General features: G+C 47.4%; 1 long non-coding RNA gene across 1 annotated transcript; it reads left to right on the forward strand.

The window, feature by feature from the left end:
- The first annotated feature begins 1,908 nt into the window (after positions 1-1,908).
- Positions 1,909-25,825, forward strand: LOC135983871 (uncharacterized). The gene is made up of 3 exons (XR_010601685.1): positions 1,909-2,103; positions 24,766-24,837; positions 25,159-25,825. It is a non-coding gene; the product is annotated as an uncharacterized LOC135983871 (long non-coding RNA).
- Positions 25,826-26,694: the final 869 nt, after the last annotated feature.

Genomic DNA, 26,694 nt, shown 5'->3' on the forward strand with positions numbered 1-26,694 from the left:
CAGCCTGCGAGTCAGAGTTCACAAGAGGGGCCCTGCTGGGGATTCTTGGATATGCTGTACAAGCACACACCCCCTACACACATGTAAACTCAAAACACACTCTGCATGTGCACAGAAACATTCCCAAGGAAAACACTCAACCCATGACTACATAGGCACATCATACACCACAATAAGCAGGCAGTGCACACAGACATTATGGGTCAGCTCCTCAGCTGGTGTCAATCATGAATAAATAGATTGCAGGGTCAGAAGGGATAATTATGATCATCTAATCTTATCTCTTGCATAACACAGGCCATAGAACTTCCCCCAGTTATTCTGCATCCAGCCCAATACTTGTGGTTGAGCTAGAGCATATCTCAGAGAAAAAAATCCATTCTTGGTTTAAAGGCTCCAGGAGACTTTACCACATCCCTTGGCAATCTGTTCCAAAGGTTAATTACCCTTCACGGTTAAACATTTGCACCTTATTTTCAGTTTGAATTGTGCTGGCTGTAACTACAAGCTATTGCGTCTTGTTATGCCTTTGTCTGCTAGACTAAATAGCCCCTAGGTAGGCAAGTATAGACCATAATACACTAAACAGATTGAGTTTCTTTAGTTTCTCATTGTAAACATGTTTTCCAGACCACAAACCATTCTGGCAGAAGTCAGTGGAGTCAAATGAAGTCAGTGGAGCTACGCCGCTTTACACCAGCTTAGGAACTGAATGTGCAAACACAAACCACACACAACATATATCCATGCTCTGGTTGTACACACTTGTACAGCACACACAACCACAATCCATTCACATATTATGTACTCATGATAGGCCTGCACATACACACAATACATGAGCACAAGAACACAATCTACATGTACACGCACACTGAAGCTCTGCAAAATTTGGAATTTCCATCCCATGGGAAATTCTGACATTTCAACATGTCCTAAATTTTGGGGGACAGTTGAAAATTCATTTTTTTATGGAATGGAAAACAAAACATTTTGACATTCCGAAATGTTTAATTTCAATTTGTTGAAATGACCCAAAACAAGTAATTTCAACATTAAACTGTATTTTCTAAATTGTGGCACATTGCCTCATGAGAGTTGTAATTTGGGAGTCTGCTGTCCCCATTTCTTCCAATGGACCAGGGTCCCTAGGCCAAGTACATCTCACAAGATGCAACCAGAGTCATGTGACTCCCATGATGCACCAGGCAGAGTGTGGTCAGATGAAAATTGCCCTGGATTGTGGGAAAAGCAGCCTATTAGGGAGCTCAGCCCATAAGAGAGAACAGGAGCTGAAACTACAATTCCCATAAGGCAATGCACTGATAAGGAAATGCATTTGAATGTGTTATTGAATAGATTCAAAATATTTTGGGCCAATTAAACAAAACATTCTGATTTGCATCAAACCAGCCCAAAATTTAATATTTCACTCACCACCCTGGGTTTAGCAAGCCAATGCTCAAACCACTGAGCGAGCTAGCTCTCCCCCCCTATATGCAATCACACATCCACACTACATGGAAACAAACAATGGACACTACATACATTAACAGTGACACACTGCATGTGCACACAAACACTACAGGCATGCAATGGTGAGCTGGAGCCGGCTCCCACTGGTTCGCAGGAACCAGTTATTAAATTTAGAAGCCCTTTTAGAACTGGTTGTTCTGGGACAACCAATCTAAAAGGCCTTTTAAATTTAACAAAGCTCCGGCAGCTGTCCACCCAGTCCCCGGCCCCAGCTCACTTCCCCCTCCTCCCCTGAACGCTCCGCCCCGCTTCTCCTCCCCCTCCCCTGCTTCCCGCAAATCAGATGTTTGCGGGAAGCCTGAAACAAGCAGCAGGCAGGTCAGCTGGGGCGGGGAGGGGGGCGGCATGAGAAGGGCTCCAGGGAGGCGCGGCGTGGCCCAGTCCAGCTCCGGCCGAGCGGCTCTCTCCGGCCTGGCCCCCTGGCCCTGGCCTGGCCCCCGCCGAGCGCCCCAGCCCAGTCCAGCTTGGGCCCCACGGTCCCGGGCCCGGCCAAGCAGCTCCGGCCCGGCCCAGCTTGGGCCCCGCGGCGCTGGTCCCGGTCCCAGCCGAGCAGCTCCAGGCAGCGCGGTAAGGGGGCAGGGAGCAGGGAGGGGGTGTTGGAAGAGGTCAGGGGAGTTAGGAGGATTGTGGGGGGAGTGGATAGGGGTCAGGGCGGTCAGAGGGCAGGGAACAGGGGGATTGAATGGGGGCAAGGGTCCCGGGCGGGCAGTCAGGAAGGAGCAGGGGTTGGATGGGGTGGTGGGGGGCAGTCACGGGCAGTCGGGGACAGAGAGAAGGGGTGGTTGGATGGGGCAGGGGTCCCGGGGGGGCATCAGGAATGTGAGGAGGGGTTGGATGGGGAGGCAGGGGGCAGTCAGGGGACAGGGAAGGGGGGTGGATGGGGCAGGGGCCCCGGGGGGGCGGCACGACCCCCTCATGGGGTGAGGAGGAGGGAACCTGTTGTTAATATTTTGGCAGCTCGTCACTGCAGGCATGTACAAACAACTCATACAATCAGTATGCATGCACGCTCTCACACACATGCAAAATGTACATACATTACATATACCTACACTACAAATGTCTACAAACACAAAGTATAAGTATATTTTACTGTACATGTAAACATAAGGTCAGACACTACATGCACACAAAACATCATTGCCAACTCTCAGTAATTTATTGCAAGTCTCATAAATATTTGGGGGTTTTCTCAAAGCCCCTGGTTCTGGAGTCATATGACTACTTGAGAATCTGTGTTCTTTTTAAAAAAAAGTAAGTTTCTAGCTCTCAAGTCATCATATTTGCAGAGAAAAGTTTGAAAATGTGAACCTTGAATGCTCAAAAACCAGAAGGCAAATAAAGGAAATTAGAATGTGTTATTTTTGCCAATCATGTGATTTCTTGAGTCCTGACTCATGATTTTTGAAATCTTGGAGTTGACAATACTGTAACAATCATGTATACACACTAAAAATAAACCCTATGTGAATATATAAGCACTTAAATACATACAGATATTACTTACATGCACTCACTGTACCTTTGTGCACACATTGCACATACAGCCCAAACATAGGTGTACAAATGCAGTTATGTACTATGTTGTATATACACATTACCTGAAAATACTGAACACACATCCTGCATAGACACACCCACAAATGTGCAGCAGGAAATATTGAAGTCAAACTTTTCACTTTGAAATGACATTTCAAAACTAAATGAAAATTTTTGTTTTGATTCAACTTAAAATGTCATTTCAATGTGATTTGGGGGTTTAACATTTTTAATTTTTTTAAATCTCAAAATGTCAATTTGAAATGACCATTTTTCATTTTGTTTCAATTTATGTTGTCTTTTGAACTGAAACAAAAGACAACAAAAATGTTCATTGTATTTCAAAAGTAGATACAAAGCAAATAAGTTTGAGATTCCCCACAGGAAAGCTGACATTATTTTACTGAAATTTTGAATGAAGATTTTGCATTTAAAATTTCTCACAGGGAAAAATTTTGGTTTTCCAAACAGCTCAGTTACACCTACATGACATGTACTTATTACACCCGTGGATCCTACACATCTGCACTCATTACAAATACACACTGTGGATACTACACACATGCACACAATGTGTGCGAAGATATATGCATTATATGTGTGCACAAACACCACAGACAACACTCACTCTTGTAGTCTCTGTTAAGGAGCACAAGCAAAAAAGCCAGTTTTAGATCAAATGAGCTAAGTTCCCCTAGCTCAGGTTCTACTGGTGGTGATGCTAAAGTTTAGAGCCAGTGTGAAAAAACAAATACACCATAAAAATAGTTCACAACTTCCATACCCCTTGTTTCATTCCATCCTTTGTTGTAAACCAAACCAGCAGATGCATCAAGAGTCCTTCAAACTGACTCCTTGAAATAAAGGAAAACAGCACGAAGGCAGTAAAACAAAATAGGAAAGGGGCAGGGGCATTAATTTATAGGGGACAGCAGTGGGAATGTAAAAAATCAGGAGTCAGAGGGCTACCATCCTGCCTGGTTGCAGTTGTCATTAACTTGCAGTAAGAATATTAAATTGCAGTCTGCATGCGAGTGCACACAGCCCACCTCTGAACCAAAACTCCTTGGTGTCTGATTCTTCTCTGCACCTAAGTGATTTAATGCCCTGCCCCATGTGGTTTATTTACTTCCTCTTGCTCCATTTAATTGAAGCCAGGGGCCTTCACACCATCTTGGGTTAGTGATGAAGCATATTACCTGCGCCAGGCAGTGCACCGGGGCACAGGCAGGGGAAGGGACCAACCTTTAAAACACAACAAGCAACAGTTGAAGTCTGTGCAGTAGGCTGTGATTAGTTGTCTGTTCTTATTAGTTTTGTTAAGCAGTATGCTACTCTAACATCTGCAGGGTATTTGCAAGGAAATTGAGAGAACACTGAGCTATCACAGCAGACTTTGCTTATAATGGATATTTACACCCAAACAGAGGTGTTAGAAAAACTTTAGAAAAGCCCCACATTTCCCAGTGTAGATCAAGTGTTCTAAGCTGAGTAACTAGGTAATTGGTTAAGATACAATGCATGTAAAATCAATATTAGTTTATTAAACACAATACAAATACCATACACTTAAAAATAAGAAAAGAAGCACATTAAAGTGTTTGTCTACACACAAAAGCAAGGAATATGGGAAATAAACAAGAGGAGCTAGAAGAGGTGGAGATCAAGACCCAGTGGGAATAAATGAATTGAGGGAGGTGGTAGTGCTGGTAATTCTTAGAGCTGAAATATCCAGGGTCAGTATTGCTGGATACAATCTCTCTAGGAGAAAGAAGACTAGCTGGAGGGGGTAATGATGAATAGCTTCTGAACAGGAGGTGCTATAATATGATTATAGGAATTAAGGGCTTGTCTACTCTAGCACTTTACAGCGCTGCAACTTTCTCGCTCAGGGGTGTGAAAAAACACCTACCTGAGCGCTGCAAGTTTAAAGTGCTGTAAAATGGCAGTGTAGATAGTGCCCCAGCGCTGGGAGCTGCACTCACAGTGCTGGTAGCTATTCCCATCATGAAGGCTGGTTTTTTTAGAGCGCTGGGAGAGTTCTCTCCCAGTGCTGCGCCGCGACCACACAAGCCACGTTAAAGCACTGCCGCGGCAGCGCTTTAATGTTGTCAGTGAAGACGTGCCCTTAGAGATCTCTACCTTCAGGAAGTCTTTGATGAGGAAGAACAGCATAGGTGGAGGAAGGAATAAAGCTTGAATGTTGCACTGTCTGTTTATGCTTGCACACAACATGGTGTCAGCAGTGAGTCAGCTCCTGAAGGTATATGAAATCAGAAACTAGGATTATTTAAAAAAAAAAACAATAATCATGGCAGCATCCCAGATTCCTGACCCCTAGCATATGGAAATGAATGGAGATGTGTTTAGTGATTTGACTTTCCTTGGGTCACAATGAGAAAACTACAAATTTGCAGCAGGCCTGGATACAAAGGAAAACCAAATAAGAGCAGCCACGCATTATCTGTAATGGGCAAAGCTCCCTCTCTATTTCCACAGAGAGAGAGGCAGAAGCCCTGGCTATTAGTGTATATGAGGTACTCTGGGACTTGCCATCCAAATGTGAGAGTAGTTGGAGTAAAGGTGGTTCTTGGGGCTATGTTTGGAGGCTGAAGTTTTTGATCCATGCTGGGAAATGAACAGGGCAGCCTCAGGGGCATACGGGTGATAGACATGGTAAAATAGGGTCTCCATCACATTGTGAGATGATGAGTGCGGGAGGCTGTTGTATTCAGACTGTACATGGAGGCTAATGTTATTTCCCTCATAAAGGGGATGTGAAATGAGAAGCCTCTAAGACTCAGGCCTGGTGTACACGGGGGGGGGGGGGGGGGGGGGGGGAATTGATCTAAGTCACGCAACTTCAGCTACGTGAATAATGTAGCTGAAGTCAACATACTTCGATCTACTTACCGCGGTGTCTTCACTGCGGTAGGTCGACTGCTGATGCTCCCCCATCAACTCCGCCTGCGCTTCTCGCTCCAGTGGAGTACCGGAGTCGACAGGAGAGCACTCGGCGGTTGATTTATCGCATCTTCACTAGATGCGATAAATCAACCCCCGATGGATCAAATCACTCCAGAGGTAAGTGTAGACATGCCCATAGTCACCGACCTCCAGGCATCAGCCTTTTGCTCAGGGTCTGAAGGAAACAAGTGACTTCAGTCTTCAGGAGCAAACCTGTGACGCTGGGTGCTTCAGGCCAGGTATTCATACAGGTGAAGACCAGAAGTAGGGTGACCAGATGTCCTGATAAAATCGGGACTGTCCCAATATTTAACCCTTTGTCCTGCATCCCGATCAATGTACGATCGGGACCCCAATATTCGGGTAAGGAGGCCAGCAGGAGGGAGGCGCTGACCCCGTGGGTGCTCCGGGGCTGGAGCACCCACGGGGAAAAATTGCAGCCAAGCTCCCCGCTCCTCGCCTCCTTCTCTCCCCCTCCCCTCAGCGTGCTGCATCCCCGCTACATCCCCCTCCAGTGCTTCCCACCGCCAAACAGCTGTTTGGTGATGCTTAGCACTTTCCAGGAGGGAGGAGTGGGTACACAGCACACTCAGGAAAGGAGGCAGAGAAGAGGCAGGGCAAGGGCAGGAACTTGGGAGAAGGGGGTGGAATGGGGGCGTGGTGAGGGTAGTGCAGGTGCGGAAAGAGGTGGGGGTGGGCGAGCACCCATCCGGGAGAGGGGAAGTCGGCACCATAGGGGCAGGGCCAGCTCCAGGTTTTCTGCCGCCCCAAGGAGCAGAAAAAAAAAATAAAGCCAATCGGCGGCACTTTGGTGGCAGCTCAAAGAGGAAGAGAGGGACTGAGAGACCCGCCACCTAATTCCCACCGAAGACCCGGACGTGCCGCCCCAATTGCACACGGAATGCCGCCCCTTTTTATTGGCCGCCCCAAGCACCTGCTTCCTTAGCTGGTGCCTGGAGCCAGCCCTGCATAGGGGTGAGTGGTAGGTGGGGAGGCGAGCGATGGGGGAGGGACTGAGGAGGGATGCAGCAAGCCAGTGGCAGGCCAGGGGATGAGGAAGAGTACGGTGGGGGGGCTGATTAGGGAGTGAGCGGGACCTGGGGTAGAGTGTGGGCAGAGCCTGGGAAGAGCAGGGGTAGACTGTGGGCAGGGCCACTATGTCCCGATATTTTAGTGTGGTAATCTGGTCACCCTAACCAGAAGGGACCATTATGATCAACTAGTCTGAGCTGCATTTATTTTTTTCCAGGTCAATAATAATCAATAGCACTGGGCCATGAACAGACCCTTGTGGGACCCGGCTAGAAAAACACCCATTTAATGATGATTACCCATTACATGATGAGATCTCAGTTAGCCATTTTTTAATCCATTTAATATATGCTATGTTGATTTTGTATAGTGCTATTTTTAAAATCAGAATGGTGTGTGCTACTAAGACAAACATCTAAGAAGTCCAAGTGTATTACATCAACATAGTTACCTTTACTTGTAATCTCATTACCAAACTGGTAATCTTGTAAAAAACAACAACAATTTTCTGTAAAACCAAGCTTACTGGCATTAATTATGATACCATCCTTTAATTCTCTACTGATTGAATCCCATATCAGGCATTTGGTGACTATGCCCAGCATCAATGTCTAACTGGCCTACAGCCTATAGTTACTTGGGTCATCCCGTTTACCTTTTAGAAATATTGGCAGAATATTCACTTCTTTCCAGTCCTTTGGAACATCCCAAGTATTCCAAGTCTGATTAAAGATCCACATCAGTTCTCTTAAAGCACTAGGGTGCACTAGGGTGCACTAATTACTGGTCATGCTGTGGCTATAAGCCACTGCTCACACTGGAAGATAAGGAGGAGCTGCACAACAGCATTTTTTCCCAGAGGCATTGTGCCTGAGGCAGGGTCAATGTCTCCAGTGACGCTGGGGGAGTGCACACAGGATTGCATCTGCTAAACCCCAATAAAAGGGTTTAGGGTACTTTCCGCTCTGAACATCTGTGACAATCAGGGTCCAGACACCTCCAGGGGCAAACAGAAAGTATAAACCCCACAAATGAGCAGCTGAACCAACTGATTGCATACTGTATTATTGTACTACAAAAGTGTATCGAGTAAATGCTTTTATGGAAGCATGTAATGTTCTGAACTTGATGGTCATTATGACATATGTATTCAGACTGTGGTTATGAATCTATGTATTTATATAGAAAAGTGTGCTCATACCATGTACTACAATTTCAATTACATGTCACAGGAGGAATGGGGTGCCTCCCAAATGAGGTATTTCCACAAAACTGGCTGCAAGAAATGACCCGTTGTCCAGCCACGAAGAGACAATGGTGGACCATTAGAATTAATAGAAAGGCATTGAGACGTCCCCTGCTCTTAAATTAAGAGGGTGTTACACAGGCAGATTGGAACTGTTAACACAGATCACCTTTGAATCCAAAGTAATAGGACCCCTCCCTACTGTGGTTCGTTCCCCTTATTCAGCATCTATCAACTGTCGGTATTCGCCCTACCCAGCTCCCCTTCCAATAACTCTATTACCACAATGTAAACATTAAAAAAAGGGAATTTATTATCACAAAACGACACAGAAGGTTTAACACAAATGGCTTGAAGCCTGGACCCAGAAACCAACACAGCCTGTCCAATCAGGGATGAGTAACGGATAAAAGGGAGCCAGATTTGAAACTAAAGAACAACAAGAAGGCTATCCGAAATGGAGGATGGTAAACACCACGGAGGGTATTTCAAAACCAAAATGGCTATGCCATTCTACAAGGGGATTTGCAGACTCTGAATATGAGTCATCATGGACTGAGAGGGAGAAAAAAGAGGGAGAAGCTTTTTAAAAGCAGGCTTGTGTCTAAGGTTTTTTTTACCCAGAAACTGAGGGACAGTTACTTGGCAGTAGGGTTGCCAACTTTCTAATGGCACAAAACTGAATACCCCTTTTCTGAGGTCCCGCCTCCTCTCACTCCATCCCCCCTCCCTCCGTCGCTCAGTCTCCCCCACTCTCACCGGGCTGGGGCAGAGGGTTGGGGTGTGAGTGGGGGTTTGGGCTCTGGGGTAGGACTGGGGATGAGGAGTTTGGGGTGCAGGAAAGGGCTCTGGACTGAGGCAGGGTGTTGGGGTGTTGGGTGGGGTGCAGAGTGCAGGCTCTGGAAGGGAGTTTGGGTGAGAGAGGGGACTCTGGGATGGGGCAGCGGGAGGGTGTTTGGGGTGTGGGGTGCTGGCGGCACTTACTGCGAAGCCTCCCTGGCCACCCAGTTTGTATAGATTCCAAGGGCAGAAGGGACCATTGTGATCATCTAATCTGATCTCCTGTATAGCACACAGGAGTGGCTCTAGCTTTTTTGCCGCCCCAAGCATGGCAGGCAGGCTGCCTTCGGCGGCATGCCTGCTGAAGGTCTCCGTTCCCATGGATTCGGCGGCATGCCTGCGGGAGGTCCGCCGGTCCTGCAGCTTCGGTGTACCCATCGCCGAATTGCTGCCAAATTCGCGGGACCGGCAGACCTCCCGCAGGCATGCCGCTGAAGGCTGCCTGACTGCTGCCCTCGCAGGGAGTGGCAGGGCACCCCCCGCAGCTTGCCGCCCCAGGCACGCACTTGGAGCACTGGTGCCTGGAGCCGCCGCTGATAGCACAGGCCATAGAACTTCCCCAAAACAATTCCTAGAGCAGATCTTTAAGAAAAAAATCCAATCCTGATTTAAAAATTGTCAGTTCTGGAAAATCCACCGTGACCCTTGGCAAATTGTTCCAATGGTTAATTACCCTCACTCAAAAATGTACACCTTATTTCCAGTCTGAATCTGTCTAGCTTCAACTTCCAGCCACTGGATCCTGTTATACCTTTCTCTGCTAGACTGAAGAGTTCATTATTAAATATTTGTTCCCCATGTAGATAACCAAATCATCCCTTTGTTAAGCTAAATAAATGGACTCAAAGAGTTCAATCACTGTAAGACAGCTTTTCCAATCCTTTAATCACTCTCGTGACTCTTCTCTGAACCCTCTCCAACTTCTCAACATCCCTCTTGAATTGTTAGCACCATAACTAATCACAGCATTCCAGCAGCAGTTGCAGCACTGCCAAATACAGAGGTAAACTAACCTTTCTACTCCTACTCAAGGTTCCTCTGTTTATGCCTCCCGGGATCACATTAGCTGTCTTCGGACTGGTCAACACCACCGGGATAAGTTGACCTAAGTTATGCTACTTCATTTACATGAGTAACGTAACTGAAGTCGACATAGCTTAGGTCAACTTACTGCAGTGTCTACACCACGCTGTGTTGATGGGAGATACTCTCCCACCAACTTCCCTTCTGCTTCTCGGGTCGGTGGAATACGCAAATCGATGGGAGAGCGCTCTCCCATAGATTTAGTGTGTCTTCACCAGACCTGCTAAATCGACACCTTCTGCATCGATTGCCGCAGTGCCAGTCTACCACTAAGTATAGACATGGCCTTAGCCACAGCATCACAGTAAGAGCTCATGTTCAGTGATAGATTAGTAATAAGGAAAAAGATGCAGGAGCTCACATGAGAATGTCACAGAGCCCACACTATTTCTACCAAGAGTGACAGTCATTTGTAAAGTTAGTGAACATGCTCACATCTAAATACAGAGCATGAGTGAAGTAGACACAGAGATAATTCACCAAGTTGCACAGGAAAAGCATGAAAATACAAGAAAAATACACCAAAATCCATGCAAAGGGAAATGCAGAAACACAAAGCAGAAGTGACACACAAAATGCAAAGGAAGACATGAATACAATTGAGAAAAAGATGATCATGGGAATTCCCTGAGTATGGGGTCATATGCAATAATTATGGCGAGAGAAATCATCCTGCCAAAGCTTGCAGACAAGAAAAACAAGGGAAAAAATGAACCATATAGAGGAAGCAAGTGCATGAATGGTATCGATGCAGTGCAAACAGCAGAAGTATATGGTTTGTGCCTGGGATGTAGCTCAGTGGTAGAGCATGTGCTTTGCATGTAAGTGCCTGTGGATTCAATCCTTGCCATCTACAATGGATTCTTCTTGGAAGATAGGTCCATCAATGGCTGTTAGCCAAGATGGTCAGGAACGCAAGCCCAAGCTCTGGGTGGCCCTAAACCTCTGACTGCCAGAAGCTGGGACTGGATGACAGGGGATGGATCACTCAATAATTGTCCTGTTCTGTTCATTCCCCCAGAAGCATCTGGCACTGGCCACTGACAGGATCCTGGGCTAGATGGATTGTTGGTCTGACCCAGTATGACCATTCTTAAGTAAAGCAATAATACAAATGGAAAAAGAAGGCATCATGTTAAAGTCTCAGAGCCCTACAAATTGGATAAGCTCATGGTAGCCATTGAGAGGCCAGGCAAGCTATGCATTTGCACAGATCCAAGCAACTTAACATGCTAAAAAGAGCTCACTACCAAATGCCTACAGATGATGCAATATGACATGACTTGGCAAAGTAAAAACATTCTCAGTACTTGATGCCAAAAGCAGATATTGGCAACTGCTACTGGATAAGGAAAGCAGCTATCTCACTACATTTTAGACATCACCAAGTAAATACAGGTAGTTGAGAATGCCAATTGGGATCAAACCTGCAAAGGAAGAATATCAATGCCACAAGCAAGACGTTATAACAGGTCTCACAGGGATCAGTGTCATGGCTGAAGACATTCTGGTCTACGGACATGGAGACAGTATGGTAGAAGCTGTGGCAGATCACAACCACAGCCTCATCTGTCTGCTAGAAATAGCCATGGAAGTAAATCAAAAATTAAATAAAAACAAGATGAAATGGTGATTGACTGCAGCACCATACCTGGGACATTTGCTGCCGTCCCAAGGATTATGACCTGTCCCTGAAAAGGTAAAATCAGTACAGCAGATATCCACACATAAAGACATTAAATCAGTTCAGAGACTATTAGTTTATGCCTAACCTGCAACATTTCTTCCAAGCCTCTTGGATGTGTGCAAACCCCTGAGGTGACTACTGGACAAAGATGCTGTATGGGCATTGTTACTTTAACATGATGGAGCCATCACACACATCAAGGAGCTGGTGAACAACTATCCCATCCTGAAGTGCTATAATGTGAACAAAGAGCAGCCATACAATGTGATGCCAGTGAAATGGGACATGGGGCACGGGACATCACTCCTACAAAAGGGACATCTGGTAGCTTTTGCATCAAGGTCACTATTGCCAATGCAAGTAAGATTAATCCAAACTAAAAAGGAATATCTTGCAATATAGGGTTCACACGCGAAAAGTTTGTCCATTATAGGAAAGGAAACCATTTGCGTAGAAAGTGACATAAACCACTAGAGAGCATTTCTAAATAGCCACTGCCCAGAACTGCCATCAGATCATGCTACTGAAACAGTAATGTTACAATATAGATGAACACTACAAGAAAGAGACTGAGATGTATATAGCTGACTTCTTATCCTGAAAAGCTTTGCAACATGAAAATACAGCAACTGAACAAGAATATGGGATCCCGTACCTGACAGAAATACAGAATACACAGAAAGACATCAAAAGCATCAACCGAGCCACATATATGCCTGTTTCAAGTCAGAGACTGGAAAAAATCCAAGAATAAAGTATACAAAACAAAGATTTACAAGGGCTCATGTCCATTGTGCTGTGAGGATGGCCAGACACAAAGGGAGAAAGGGAGACACTCACCTGCCTCTCAAGAATATTGGAACTATCAAAATGAGGTGAGCATCTAAGATAGCATCATATGTAAAGCCAGTCAAATCATAACATGCAGATCATTGAGAACAGAACTCCTCTCAAGAATACATCAGAGCAATTCTGGACTAGAAGCATGTCCCTAGAAAGCCAAACACTCTGTATATTGGCTAAACAAGACCAAGGATATCAGAGACATAGTGAGCAGTTGTGAGGCCACGCAGGAAAAAGAGACAATGAAAATATACAGCATTCCCAACATAACTTGGAGCAAAATAGTAATGGACCTTTTCATCCCAAACCATACACTACCTCATTATGGTAGACTACTATTCAGGCTTCAGGAAACAACACAAACTGTCAGACACTACTGCGGTAGCAAAACAATGAAGCATTTCAGCAGGCATGGTGATCCAAACAGAGTCGTTTCAGACAATGGACCCCAGTTTACTTGCAGTGAGTTTATGCAATTTACCCAGGAATGGAAATTCATTCATATCACATCAACCTATCGCAGCCAGTCAAATGGCAAAGATGAATTGGCAGTTAAAATCACTAAGATTCTTTAAAGAAAGCTTCAAAAAGCAAAGAAAATCTATGGCAAGCCATTCTTGAAGAAGAAGAGAATCAAGCACTCCCTCAGGCTTTAACAGTAGCCCAGTGCAACACTTGATGTCAAGACACACGTGTACTTTGGTGCCTATAGCCCCAGCATTACTACAACAGCCAGTGCTGGAAGGAGTAACAGAAAGAAAAACACACACAAAGCGACAAGCTAACGACCTCCCAGAGGTACAACGGGGACACCCGTCGGGACCATATTACTTCCTCAGGAGAATCGCGCACTTGGAAGCAAGCTACATATGTTGAACAAATAAATCCTCATTGGTCAGAGACCATGATAAGGATGGTCAGGCCTAGTGATCAGAGCTGTGGCAGTTAGTTATAGCCAGGGGGCCAGAACCAGAATCAAGAGTCCAGAGCAGGGTTGGAACGAGGCCAGAATGAGAGCAAGGCTGGAGCAAGACTAGGAACAGGGCTGGAGCAAGAGCAAGGCTGGAGCAGGCTAAGGCTTGGGGAGTCTGTTGCCACTTTCAGGCAGAGGAGCGTTCCAAGCCCTGGAGTTGCATTGAGCAGACTGAGCTGCTGTTCCTCCTGTGAGGTTATATACCTGCCCTGAGAGTCACCAAACCAGTTCCTGGTTTGTGGGTTGTCTGGAACCTAGCACTGGAGCGACTCATCAGTGCATGTGGCTTAATCATGCTCTAGTTCATGGATGACACATCACCTTATATCAGTCATATAACATAGCAGTGGACATGTGTCTATTTCACCAAATCCAGAAAAACATTTGCCCATTATGAGCACAAAATACACACTAAGCTGAGACTTCATCAGCAGGACATTGAAGGAATACAGGCCTTCAGAGATCTGGGAACAGACCTTCAGAACACCACACCATTCAGAGAATCGAGTGCAAAGCAGCCTCCTGTCATCACAAGAAACACCGACACTTGCTCCAACATCAAACCATCTACAAGGTATACACAAGACTTGCTCCATGAGAGAAAAACTTCATTGTGGAAGAAGGAATGAAGCCTGAATGTTACATTGTCTTAGCTCCAACAATTTGTGCTTGCACATGGAACATAAGAGGTATTGACAATGACAGTAAGATGCAATAGGATAATGAAGACTGGTAGAGAAATACACTGGATAATGAGAGAAAAAACACAGGAAAAACAAGTGTGTGTATGTACTACTAACCACTAGGGCTGCCCAGATGCACTGAGGATTTGGGGGAAATTCCTTTACCATTTGTCTAGCACTGGTGCAGCTTTACCAGTGCTTGGAGCAGAGGGAGTGCTCATTATTGAACAGAGCAGATCTATATGACGGGATGGTCAAAGGTTGGTCTACACTATCACTATCACTCCCAGTGTTGTTAGTGTTACAGGAGCTGCGCTGGTGTTGACCAAACGGGCAGGAATTTCAAGAAATCCTCACTGTAGATAAACCAGGCCCAGGAGCAAAGGACTAAGAGAATGAAAAATTCCTGGACCATTTCTTGCAGACTAATAACCACAGGCCACAGTACTCATGGGGGACTTTAAGTGCTGTATTCCCAAACATCTGTTAAAAAACAAAAGCAGCCTACATACATAATCTAATTGACAAAGTGCTTAAAATTAGGGCAGCAGCAAATTTTCCCTATTATATATAAGGTTTTAATGTCACTCTCAGCAGCAGGAGAAGCAGCAGTGAGGAGGAGGGGAAAGAGGGGCCTGTTCAATCAGAAACAGGTGATCTGTCTAACGATATTTCCCAGCCCCTCAAGGTGCTTGATGTGAGGCATGTGGCCAGAAACTAAGGGTATGTCCACACTACGAAATTAGGTCGAATTTATAGAAGCCGGTTTTATAGAAATCGGTTTTATACAGTTGATTGTGTGTGTCCCCACATAAAATGCTCTAAGTGCATGAAGCCGGCGGACCGCGTCCACAGTACCAAGGCTAGCGTCGGCTTCTGGAGCGTTGCACTGTGGGTAGCTATCCCACAGTTCCCGCAGTCTCCACCGCCCATTGGAATTCTGGGTTGAGATCCCAATGCCTGATGATGCAAAAACAGTGTCGCGGGGGGTTCTGGGTACATGTCGTCAGGCCCCTCCCCCTCCATCAGAGCAACGGCAGACAATCAATTCGCACCTTTTTACCTGGGTTACCTGTGCAGACAACATACAATGGCAAGCATGGAGCCCACTCAGCTCAGCTCACCGTCACCATATGTCATCTGGGTGCCGGCAGACGTAGTACTGCATTGCTACACAGCAGCAGCTAATTGCCTTTTGGCAGTAGACGGTGCATCATGACTGGTAGCCGTCATCGGCTATCTGGGTGCTGGCAGACATGGGGCTGCATTGCTATACAGCAGCAGCTCCTTGCCTTTTGACAGTAGATGGTGTATTACGATTGGTATCCATCGTCGTCGTATTCCTCAGTGAGTTCAATCAGAGGCACCTGGGCAGACACGTTTTGTCTCCTGGAGACTCAGTCCTGCTGGCAGTCCTATTGAACCGTCTTGAGGATGATGACTAGCAGTTGTAGTACAGCATCTTCTGCCAAGCACCCAGAAGATGCCGATGGCTATCAGTCATGGTGCACTGTCTGCTGCCAGCTTAAGATGTAAAAAATAGAGGGACCAGATTTGTTCTGTATTCATTTGCTTCCCCCTCCCTCCGTGAAATCAACAGCCTGTTAAACCCAGGGTTTTGAGTTCAATCTTTGGGGGGGCCATTCTGTGTGACAGTTGTTTGTGTTTCTCCCTGATGCACAGCCACCTTTGTTGATTTTAATTCCCTATACCTGTAAGCCATGTCGTCACTCGCCCCTCCCTCCCTCCGTCAGACAATAGTTTCGTGCCTTTTTTCAGCCCAGATGCCATAGCACTGGGATCATGGAGCCCGCTCAGATCACCGCGGCAATTATGAGCACTATGAACACCACGCGCTTTGTCCTGGAGTATATGCAGAGCCAGGACATGCCAAAGCAAAACCAGGCGAGGAGGCGATTGCAGCGTGGCAACGAGAGTGATGAGGAAATTGACATGGACATAGACCTCTCACAAAGTACAGGCCCCAGCAATGTGCAAATCATGGTGTTACTGGGGCAGGTTCATGGTGTGGAATGCCGATTCTGGGCCCGGGAAACAAGCACAGACTGGTGGGACCGCATCGTGTTGCAGGTGTGGGACGATTACCAGTGGCTGCAAATCAATTTGGAGTGGGCAAATCTACTGTGGGGGCTGCTGTGATCCAAGTAGCCAACGCAATCAAAGACCTGCTGATATCAAGGGTAGTGACTCTGGGAAACATGCAGGTCATAGTGAATGGCTTTGCTGCAATGGGATTCCCAAACTGTGGTGGGGCGATAGATGAAACCCATATCCCTATCTTGTCACCGGAGCACCAAGCCACCAATCACATAAGTCACAAGGGGTACTTTTCAATGCTGCTGCAAGCCCTGGTGGATCACAAGGGACGTTTCACTAACATCAACGTGGGATGGCCGGGAAAGGTACATGATGCTCGCGTCTTCAGGAACTCTGGTCTGTTTCAAAAGCTGGAGGAAGGGACTTTCTTCCTGGACCAGAAAATAACCATTGGGGATGTTGAAATGCCTATCGTTATCCTTGGGGACCCAGCCTACCCCTTAATGCTATGGCTCATGAAGCCGTACATAGGCAGCCTGGACAGGAGTCAGGACCTGTTCAACTATAGGCTGAGCAAGTGCCGAATGATGGTGGAATGTGCATTTGGACATTTAAAAGCACACTGGCGCAGTTTACTGACTCGGATAGACCTCAGCGAAGCCAATATTCCAATTGTTATTGCTGCTTGCTGTGCGCTCCACAATATCTGTGAGAGTAAGGGGGAGACATTTATGGCGGGGTGGGAAGTTGAGGCAAATCGCCTGGCCGCTGATTACGCTCAGCCAGAGACCAGGGCGGTTAGAAGAGTACAGCAGGGCACGGTGCGCATCAGAGAAGCTTTTTGTGACTGGCCAGGCTACGGTGTGAAACTTCTGTTTCAGAGTAGCAGCCGTGTTAGTCTGTATCCGCAAAAAGAACAGGAGTACTTGTGGCACCTTAAGCCTGGTCTACACTACGACTTTAATTCGGATTTATCAGCTTTAATTCGAATTTACCCTGTAACCGTCCTCACAACGACGCTATTTATTTCGATGTAAAGGGCCCTTTAAATCGATTTCTGTACTCCACCCCGACAAGCGGAGTAGCGCCAAAATCGATTTTTACATTTCGAATTAGGGATAGTGTGGCCGCAATTCGATGGTATTGGCCTCCGGGAGCTATCCCACAGTGCATCATTGTGACCGCTCTGGACAGCAATCTAAACTCGGATGCACTGGCCAGGTAGACAGGAAAAGCCCCGCGAACATTTGAATTTCATTTCCTGTTTGCCCAGCGTGGAGAGCACAGGTAACCACAGATAGCTCATCAGCACAGGTAACCATGCAGGCTGATAATCGAAAAAGAGCACCAGCATGGACCGTGAGGGAGGTACTGGATCTGATCGCTGTATGGGGAGAGGATTCAGTGCTTGCAGAACTTCGTTCTAAAAGACGAAATGCAAAAACTTTTGAAAAAATCTCCAAGGGCATGATGGAGAGAGGCCACAATAGGGACTCTGAGCAGTGCCGCGTGAAAGTCAAGGAGCTCAGACAAGCCTATCAAAAAACAAAGGAGGCAAACGGTCGCTCCGGGTCAGAGCCGCGGACATGCCGCTTCTACGCCGAGCTGCATGCAATTCTAGGGGGGGCTGCCACCACTACCCCACCTGTGATCGTGGATTCTGGGTCGGGGATAGTCTCATCAGCGACGCCTGAGGATTCTGCCGATGGGGGAGAGGAGGAGGAGGAGGAGGAGGATGAGCTTGCAGAGAGCACACAGCACTCCGTTCTCCCCAACAGCCAGGATCTTTTTCTCACCCTGACTGAAGTACCCTCCCAAGCCTCCCAAGCCAGTACTCAAGACTCTGACCCCATGGAAGGGACCTCAGGTGAGTTTACCTTTTAAAATATAAAACTTGTTTTAAAAGCAAACGGTTTTTAATGATTACTTTGCCCTGAGGACTTGGGATGCATTCGCGGTCAGTTCAGCTACTGGAAAAGTCTGTTAACGTGTCTGGGGATGGAGCGGAAATCCTCCAGGGACATCTCCATGAAGCTCTCCTGGAGGTACTCCGAAAGCCTTGCCAGAAGGTTTCTGGACAGTGCATCCTTATTCCCTCCTCCATGGTAGGACACTTGACCACGCCATGCTTGCAGCAAGTAATCTGGTATCATTGCCTGACAAAGCCTGGCAGCGTATGGTCCCGGTGTTTGCTGGCATTCAAGCAACATCCGTTCTTTATCTTGTTGTGTAATCCTCAGGAGAGTGATATCACTCCTGGTAACCTGGTTGAAATACGGGAACTTAATTAAGGGGACAGAGGTGGCCGTTCCTACTGGGCTGTTTGCCTGTGGCGGAAAATAAATCCTTCCCTGCAGTTAGCCAAGCGCAGATGGGAAATTGGCCCTGAGTTTTTCGCGTTTGGCTAGCAGGGAACTTCCCTGTTACCAGCCACGCGGTGGGGGGAGGGGTACCGTGATCATCCCAGAGAATTCATGGCGGGAGGGGGGCGGTGGGGGGGGTGGTTAGTTTGGTGCCTGCAGGGATCTTCCCTGATACCAGCTACGCGGTGGGGGGGAGGGGTACAGCGATCATCCCAGAGAATTCATGGCGAGAGGGGGGGTGGTTAGTTTGTTTTCTGCTGCTGCTGCTGAATGTTAACAGAAAAACCGCAGCACTCTACAGGCTATGCTTGGTATGTGGGAAAGGAGGGCGCAGAAGCTGTAAAACAATGGCTTACCATGGCCGCATGCAAGCCGAATTCTGTTGCCCAGACCTGTGATCTCTAGCAGCAAAGCCACAGGCACTCAGCATTAAGAGGCAAAATGCGACCTTGCACAGAAATCACATGTGCTATGTAATGTGAATAGTGTTGGTCACCGTGAAAGAGTATAAGCATTGTTCTGCAAAATGTAGCTTTTTAAACAATTCTCTCTTTTTTCCCCTCCCTACAGCAGCTGCAAATTCCTCAAGCCTCCCTCCTCCATCCCGAAGGTTATCACAGATAAGGCGTCGTAAGAAGAGAACGCGAGACGAGATGTTTTCTGAAATTATGGAATCCAGCCGCAGTGACAGAGCTAATCTGAATGAGTGGAAGGAAACAGTTTCAAAGTATAGGAAAGAAGCCAGTGAACGTGAGGACAGGAGGGACCAACGTGAGGACAGGAGGGACCAACGTGAGGAGAGGAGGGACCAACGTGAGGACAGGAGGGACGCTCGAGTTGAGAGGTGGCAGCAGGAAGACCAGAGGAGCAAGGATGCAACGCTGGGGCTGCTGCGTGAGCAAACAGACATGCTCCGGCGTCTGGTGGAGCTTCAGGAACGGCTGCTGGAAAACAGACTGCCGCTTCAGCCCCTGTTCCACCCTCCCCCCTCCCCATGTTCCGTATCCTCCTCACCCAGACGTGTAAGAACACGGGGGGGGGAGGCTCCGTACACCTTCCCATTCCACCCCAGTAGACAGCCCAAGCAAAAGGCTGTCATTTTTTTAACCTTTTCTTTGTGGCTTTTTCCTTCCCAGCAATCCTCCTCCCAAATACCACCCGGGTTCCCTCCCTCTTTTTCTAATCTATTAATAAAGAATAAATGATTTTTAAATGATAGTGACTTTATTTGGTTTGAAAGAAAGCTGGGGGAAGGGGGAGGGTGGGTTCCTTACAGAAAATGAGTCAATAAAGGGGGCGGGTTTTCATGAAGGAGAAACAAACAGATATTTCACACTGTAGCCTGGCCAGTCATGAAACTGGTTTTTAAAGCTTCTCTGATGCACAGCGCTTCCTGGTGTGCTCTTCTAATCGTCCTGGTGTCTGGCTGCGCGTAATTAGCAGCCAGGCGATTTGCCTCAGCCTCCCACCCCGCCATAAAGGTCTCCCCCTTACTTTCACAGAGATTGTGGAGCACACAGCAAGCAGAAATAACAATGGGGAGATTTCTTTGGCTGAGGTCAGAGCGAGTCAATAATGATCGCCAGCGACCTTTTAAACGGCCAAATGCACATTCTACCACCATTCTGCACTTGCTTAGCCTGTAGTTAAACAGCTCCTGACTCCTGTCCAGGCTGCCTGTGTACGGCTTCATAAGCCATGGCATTAAGGGGTAGGCGGGGTCCCCAAGAATAACTATTGGCATTTCAACATCCCCAACGGTTATTTTCTGGTCCGGAAAGTAAGTCCCTTGCTGCAGCCCTTTAAACAGAGTAGTGTTCCTGAAGACGCGAGCGTCATGAACCCTTCCCGCCCAGCCCGCGTTGATGTTAGTGAAACGTCCCTTGTGATCCACAAGTGCTTGCAGCACCATTGAAAAGTACCCCTTGCGGTTTATGTACTCGGTGGCTTGGTGCTCCGGTGCCAAGATAGGGATATGGGTTCCGTCTATCGCCCCACCACAGTTAGGGAATCCCATTGCAGCAAAACCATCCACTATAGCCTGCACATTTCCCAGAGTCACTAACTTTTGTAGCAGCACCTGAGTGATTGCTTTGGCTACTTGCATCACAGCAGCCCCCACAGTAGATTTGCCCACTCCAAATTGATTCCCGACTGACCGGTAGCTGTCTGGCGTTGCAAGCTTCCACAGGGCTATCGCCACGCGCTTCTCAACTGTGAGGGCTGCTCTCATCTTGGTATTCTGGCGTTTCAGGGCAGGGGACAGCAAGTCACAAAGTTCCATGAAAGTGCCCTTACGCATGCGAAAGTTCCGCAGCCACTGGGAATCGTCCCACACCTGCAACACTATGCGGTCCCACCAGTCTGTGCTTGTTTCCCTTGCCCAGAATCGGCGTTCCATGGATAGAATCTGCCCCATTAACAACATGATCTCCAAAGCACCGGGGCCCGTGGTTTCACAGAATTCTGTATCCGTGTCCGTGTCCATGTCCTCATCATGCTTGTCGCTGCGCTGCCGCCGCCGCTGCCTCCTCGCCTCGTTTTTCTGGTCCTGGCTGAGCATAAACTCCACGAGAACGCGCGAGGTGTTTACAATGTTCATGACTGCTGTCTTGAGCTCAGCAGGCTCCATGCTTGCCGTGGTATGGAGTCTGCAGTGTTCACCCACCCAGGAAAAAAGGCGCGAAAATGGTTGTCTGCCGTCCGTTGCTTTCATGCAGGGAGGGAGGAGGGAGGGAGGAGGTGAGGCTGTACCCAGAACCACCTGCGACGATGTTTTTTGTCCCATCAGGCACTGGGACCTTAACCCACAATCCCAATGGGCGCGGGAGACTGCGGGAACTATGGGATAGCTATGGGATAGCTACCCACAGTGCAACGGTGCAGAAATTGACGCTAGCCCCGGTACTTGGACGCACACCACCGAATTAATGTGCTTAGTGTGGCCGCATACATTTCGACTTTATACAACCTGTTTTTCAAATCCGAATTATATAAATTCGGATTAATCCTGTAGTGTAGACATACCCTTAGAGACTAACAAATTTATTAGAGCATAAGCTTTCGTGGACTACAGCCCACTTCTTCGGATGCATACAGAGTGGAATAAATATTGAAGAGATATATATACACACATACAGAGAGCATAAACAGGTGGGAGTTGTCTTACCAATTCTGAGAGACCAATTAAGTAAGAGAAAAAAAACTTTTGAAGTGATAATCAAGATAGCCCAGTACAGACAGTTTGATAAGAAGTGTGAGAATACTTACAAGGGGAGATAGATTCAATGTTTGTAATGGCTCAGCCATTCCCAGTCCTTATTCAATCCTTTGTTGATTGTGTCTAGTTTGCATATCAATTCCAGCTCAGCAGTCTCTCGTTGGAGTCTGTTTTTGAAGTTTTTCTGTTGTAATATAGCCACCCGCAGGTCTGTCATTGAGTGACCAGACAGGTTAAAGTGTTCTCCCACTGGTTTTTGAGTATTATGATTCCTGATGTCAGATTTGTGTCCATTAATTCTTTTGCGTAGAGACTGTCCGGTTTGGCCAGTGTACATGGCAGAGGGGCATTGCTGGCACATGATGGCATATATCACATTGGTAGATGTGCAGGTGAACGAGCCCCTGATGGTATGGCTGATGTGATTAGGTCCTATGATGATGTCACTTGAATAGATATGTGGACAGAGTTGGCATCGGGCTTTGTTACAAGGATAGGTTCCTGGCTCAGTGGTTTTGTTCAGTGATGTGTGGTTGCTGGTGAGTATTTGCTCTAGGTTGGGGGGTTGTCTGTAAGCGAGGACAGGTCTGTCTCCCAAGATCTGTGAGAGTAAAGGATCATCTTTCAGGATAGGTTGTAGATCTCTGATGATGCGATGGAGAGGTTTTAGTTGGGGGCTGAAGGTGACAGCTAGTGGTGTTCTGTTATTTTCTTTGTTGGGCCTGTCTTGTAGGAGGTGACTTCTGGGTACTCGTCTGGCTCTGTCAATCTGTTTTTTCACTTCAGCAGGTGGGTATTGTAGTTTTAAGAATGCTTGATAGAGATCTTGTAGGTGCTTGTCTCTATCTGAGGGATTGGAGCAAATGCGGTTATATCTTAGAGCTTGGCTGTAGACAATGGATCGTGTGGTGTGTCCTGGATGAAAGCTGGAGGCATGTAGGTAAGTGTAGCGGTCAGTAGGTTTCCGGTATAGGGTGGTATTTATGTGACCATCGCTTATTAGCACAGTAGTGTCCAGGAAATGGACCGCTTGTGTGGATTGATCTAGGCTGAGGTTGATGGTGGGATGGAAATTATTGAAATCATGGTGAAATTCCTCAAGGGCTTCTTTTCCATGAGTCCAGATGATGAAGATGTCATCAACGTAGCGCAAGTAGAGTAGGGGCGTTAGGGGACGAGAGCTAAGGAAGCGTTGTTCTAAGTCAGCCATAAAAATGTTGGCATATTGTGGGGCCATGCGGGTACCCATAGCAGTGCCGCTGACTTGAAGGTATATATTGTCCCCAAATGTGAAATAGTTGTGGGTGAGGACAAAATCACAAAGTTCAGCCACCAGGTTAGCTGTGACATTATCGGGGATACTGTTCCTGATAGCTTGTAGTCCATCTTTGTGTGGAATATTGGTGTAGAGGGCTTCTATGTCCATAGTGGCCAGGATGGTGTTTTCTGGAAGATCACCGATGGATTGTAGTTTCCTCAGGAAGTCAGTGGTGTCTCGAAGATAGCTGGGAGTGCTGGTAGCGTAGGGTCTGAGGAGAGAGTCCACATAACCAGACAAGCCTGATGTTAGGGTGCCAATGTCTGAGATGATGGGGCATCCAGGATTTCCAGGTTTATGGATCTTGGGTAGCAAATAGAATACCCCTGGTCGGGGTTCTAGGCATGTGTCTGCACAGATTTGTTCCTGTGCTTTGTCAGGGAGTTTTCTTAGCAGATGGTGTAGTTTCTTTAGGTAATCCTCAGTGGGATCAGAGGATAATGGCCTGTAGAATGTAGAAACAAACTTCTGTTTGTTTCTCCTTGATGAACCCTCCGCCCTCCCCCCCCCACCTCTTCCCCCGGTTCACTCTACTTCCCTGTAAACTAACCACCCTCCTCTCCCCCCTTTCAAGCACCCCTTGCAGAGGCAATAAAGTCATTGTTACTTCACATTCATGCATTCTTTATTAATTCATCACACAACTGGGGGGATAACTGCCAAGGTAGCCCAGGAGGGGTGGGGGAGGATGGAAGGAAAAGGACACACTGCAGTTTAAAACTTTAAAACTTTAACACTTATTGAAGGCCAGCCTTCTGATGCTCAGGCAATCATCTGGGGTGGAGTGACTGGGTGGCCGGAGGCCCCCCCACCGCGTTCTTGGGCGTCTGGGTGAGGAGTCTATGGAACTTGGGGAGGAGGGCTGTTGGTTACACAGGGGCTGTAGCGGCGGTCTCTGCTCCTGCTGCCTTTCCTGCAGTTCAACCATACGCTAGAGCATATCAGTTTGATGCTCCAGCAGCCGGAGCATCGACTCTTGCCTTCTGTCAGCAAGCTGACACCACCTATCCTCTTCAGCCCGCCACTTGCTCTCTTCAGCCCTCGATTCAGCCCGCCACCTCTCCTCTCGTTCATATTGTGCTTTTCTGTAGTCTGACATTGACTGCCTCCACGCATTCTGCTGTGCTCTGTCAGCGTGGGAGGACATCTGGAGCTCCGAGAACATATCATCCCGGAGTCCGCCATTTTGTCCTTTTAATCTTAACTAGCCTCTGTGAAGGAGAAACATTTGCAGCTGGTGGAGGAGAAGGGAGAGGTGGTTAAAAAAGACACATTTTAGAGAACAATGGGTACACTCTTTCATGTTAAATTTTGCTGTTCACATTACACAGCACATGTGCTTTCGTTACAAGGTCGCATTTTTCCTCTTATATTAAGGGCCTGCCGGTTTGGTGTGAGAGATCACTCACGCAGTGCCAGGAAACAGATTTCGGCTTGCAGGCAGCCATGGTAAGCCACAGTCTTTTGGCTTTTTTAACCTTCTTAACATGTGGGAATGGTTTCAAACAGTAGCGCCCTCATTTCCCATACCAAGCACCCGTTGGGTTTGCCATTTAAAATGGGTTTGCAATGTAAAAGGAGGGGCTGCGGTTTCCGGGTTAACATGCAGCACAAACCCAACTACCCCCCACACACACACCCAATTCTCTGGGATGATCACTTCACCCCTCTCCCTACCACGTGGCTAACAGCGGGGAACATTTCTGTTCAGCCGAGCAGGAACGGGCATCTCTGAATGTCCCCTTAATAAAATCACTCCATTTCAACCAGGTGACCGTGAATGACATCACTCTCCTGAGGATAACAAAGAGAGATAAGGAATGGATGTTGTCTGCATGCCAGCAAACACCGGGACCATACACTGCCATGCTTTGTTATGCAATGATTCCAGACTACGTGCTACTGGCCTGGCGTGGTAAAGTGTCCTACCTTGGCGGACGGGATAAGGCAGCCCTCCCCAGAAACCTTTTGCAAAGGCTTTGGGAGTACATGAAGGAGAGCTTTCTGGAGATGTCCCTGGAGGATTTCCGCTCCATCCCCATACACGTTAATAGACTTTTCCAGTAGCTGTACTGGCCGCGATTGCCAGGGCAAATTAATCATTAATCATTAAACACGCTTGCTTTTAAACCATGTGTAATATTTACAAAGGTACACTCACCAGAGGTCCCTTGTGTGCCCTCAGGGTCTGGGAGCATGCCTTGGGTGAGTTCGGGGATTACTGGTTCCAGATCCAGGGTGATAAACATATCCTGGCTGTTGGGGAAACCAGTTTCTCCGCTTCCTTGCTGTGAGCTATCTTCATTGTCTTCATCATCATCTTCCTCGTACCCTGAACCCGCTTCCCTGTTGCGTGATTCTCCATTGATGGAGTCAAAGCACACCGTTGGGGTAGTGGTGGCTGCACCCCCTAGCATGGCATGCAGCTCCGCGTAGAAGTGGCATGTTTGTGGCTCTGCCCTGGACCTTCCATTTGCCTCTCTGGCTTTGTGGTAGGCTTGCCTTAGCTCCTTAATTTTCACACGGCACTGCTCTGCATCCCTATTATGGCCTCTGTCCTTCATGGCCTTTGAGACTTTTTCTAATATTTTGTCATTTCGTTTACTGCTACAGAGTTCAGCTAGCACTGATTCATCTCCCCATATGGCGAGCAGATCCCGTACCTCCCGTTCTGTTCATGCTGGAGCTCTTTTGCGATCCTGGAACTCCATCATGGTTACCTGTGCTGATGAGCTCTGCGTGGTCACCTGTGCTATCCACGCTGGGCAAACAGGAAATGAAATTCAAAAGTTCGCAGGGCTTTTCCTGTCTACCTGGTCAGTGCATCTGAGTTGAGAGTGCTGTCCAGAGCGGTCAGAATGAAGCACTGTGGGATAGCTCCTGGAGGCCAATAACGTCGAATTCCGTCCACACTACCCCAAATCTGACCTGCAAAGGCCAATTTTAGCGCTCATCCCCTCGTTGGAGGTGGAGTAAAGAAACCAGTTTAAAGGGCCCTTTAAGTCAAAAAAAGGGCTTCGTCGTGTGGACGTGTCCAGGCTCAATTCGATTTAACGCTGCTAAATTTGACCTAAACTCGTAGTGTAGACCAGGCCTAAGTCATGAGGCGTGTCTCTTGGGGACTTTGGAATGAGTATTTGGTCCTGCAGCCAGCTGGGCACCCTCCAGTGCACTGTAGGAGAGCTTTGAAAAGGGACAAGGCCCTGTTGCGCCCCAGCATGGATGCTGTAGTCAACAATGCAAGTTGGAGGGCTGGAAAGCAGCAGCAACAGTACTAACAAATAACAGTGAAGGAGGAAGGGATCT

This window comes from Chrysemys picta, chromosome 1 (genome assembly GCF_011386835.1).
Source record: "Chrysemys picta bellii isolate R12L10 chromosome 1, ASM1138683v2, whole genome shotgun sequence".
In the NCBI taxonomy this organism is placed as follows: Eukaryota; Metazoa; Chordata; order Testudines; family Emydidae; genus Chrysemys; species Chrysemys picta.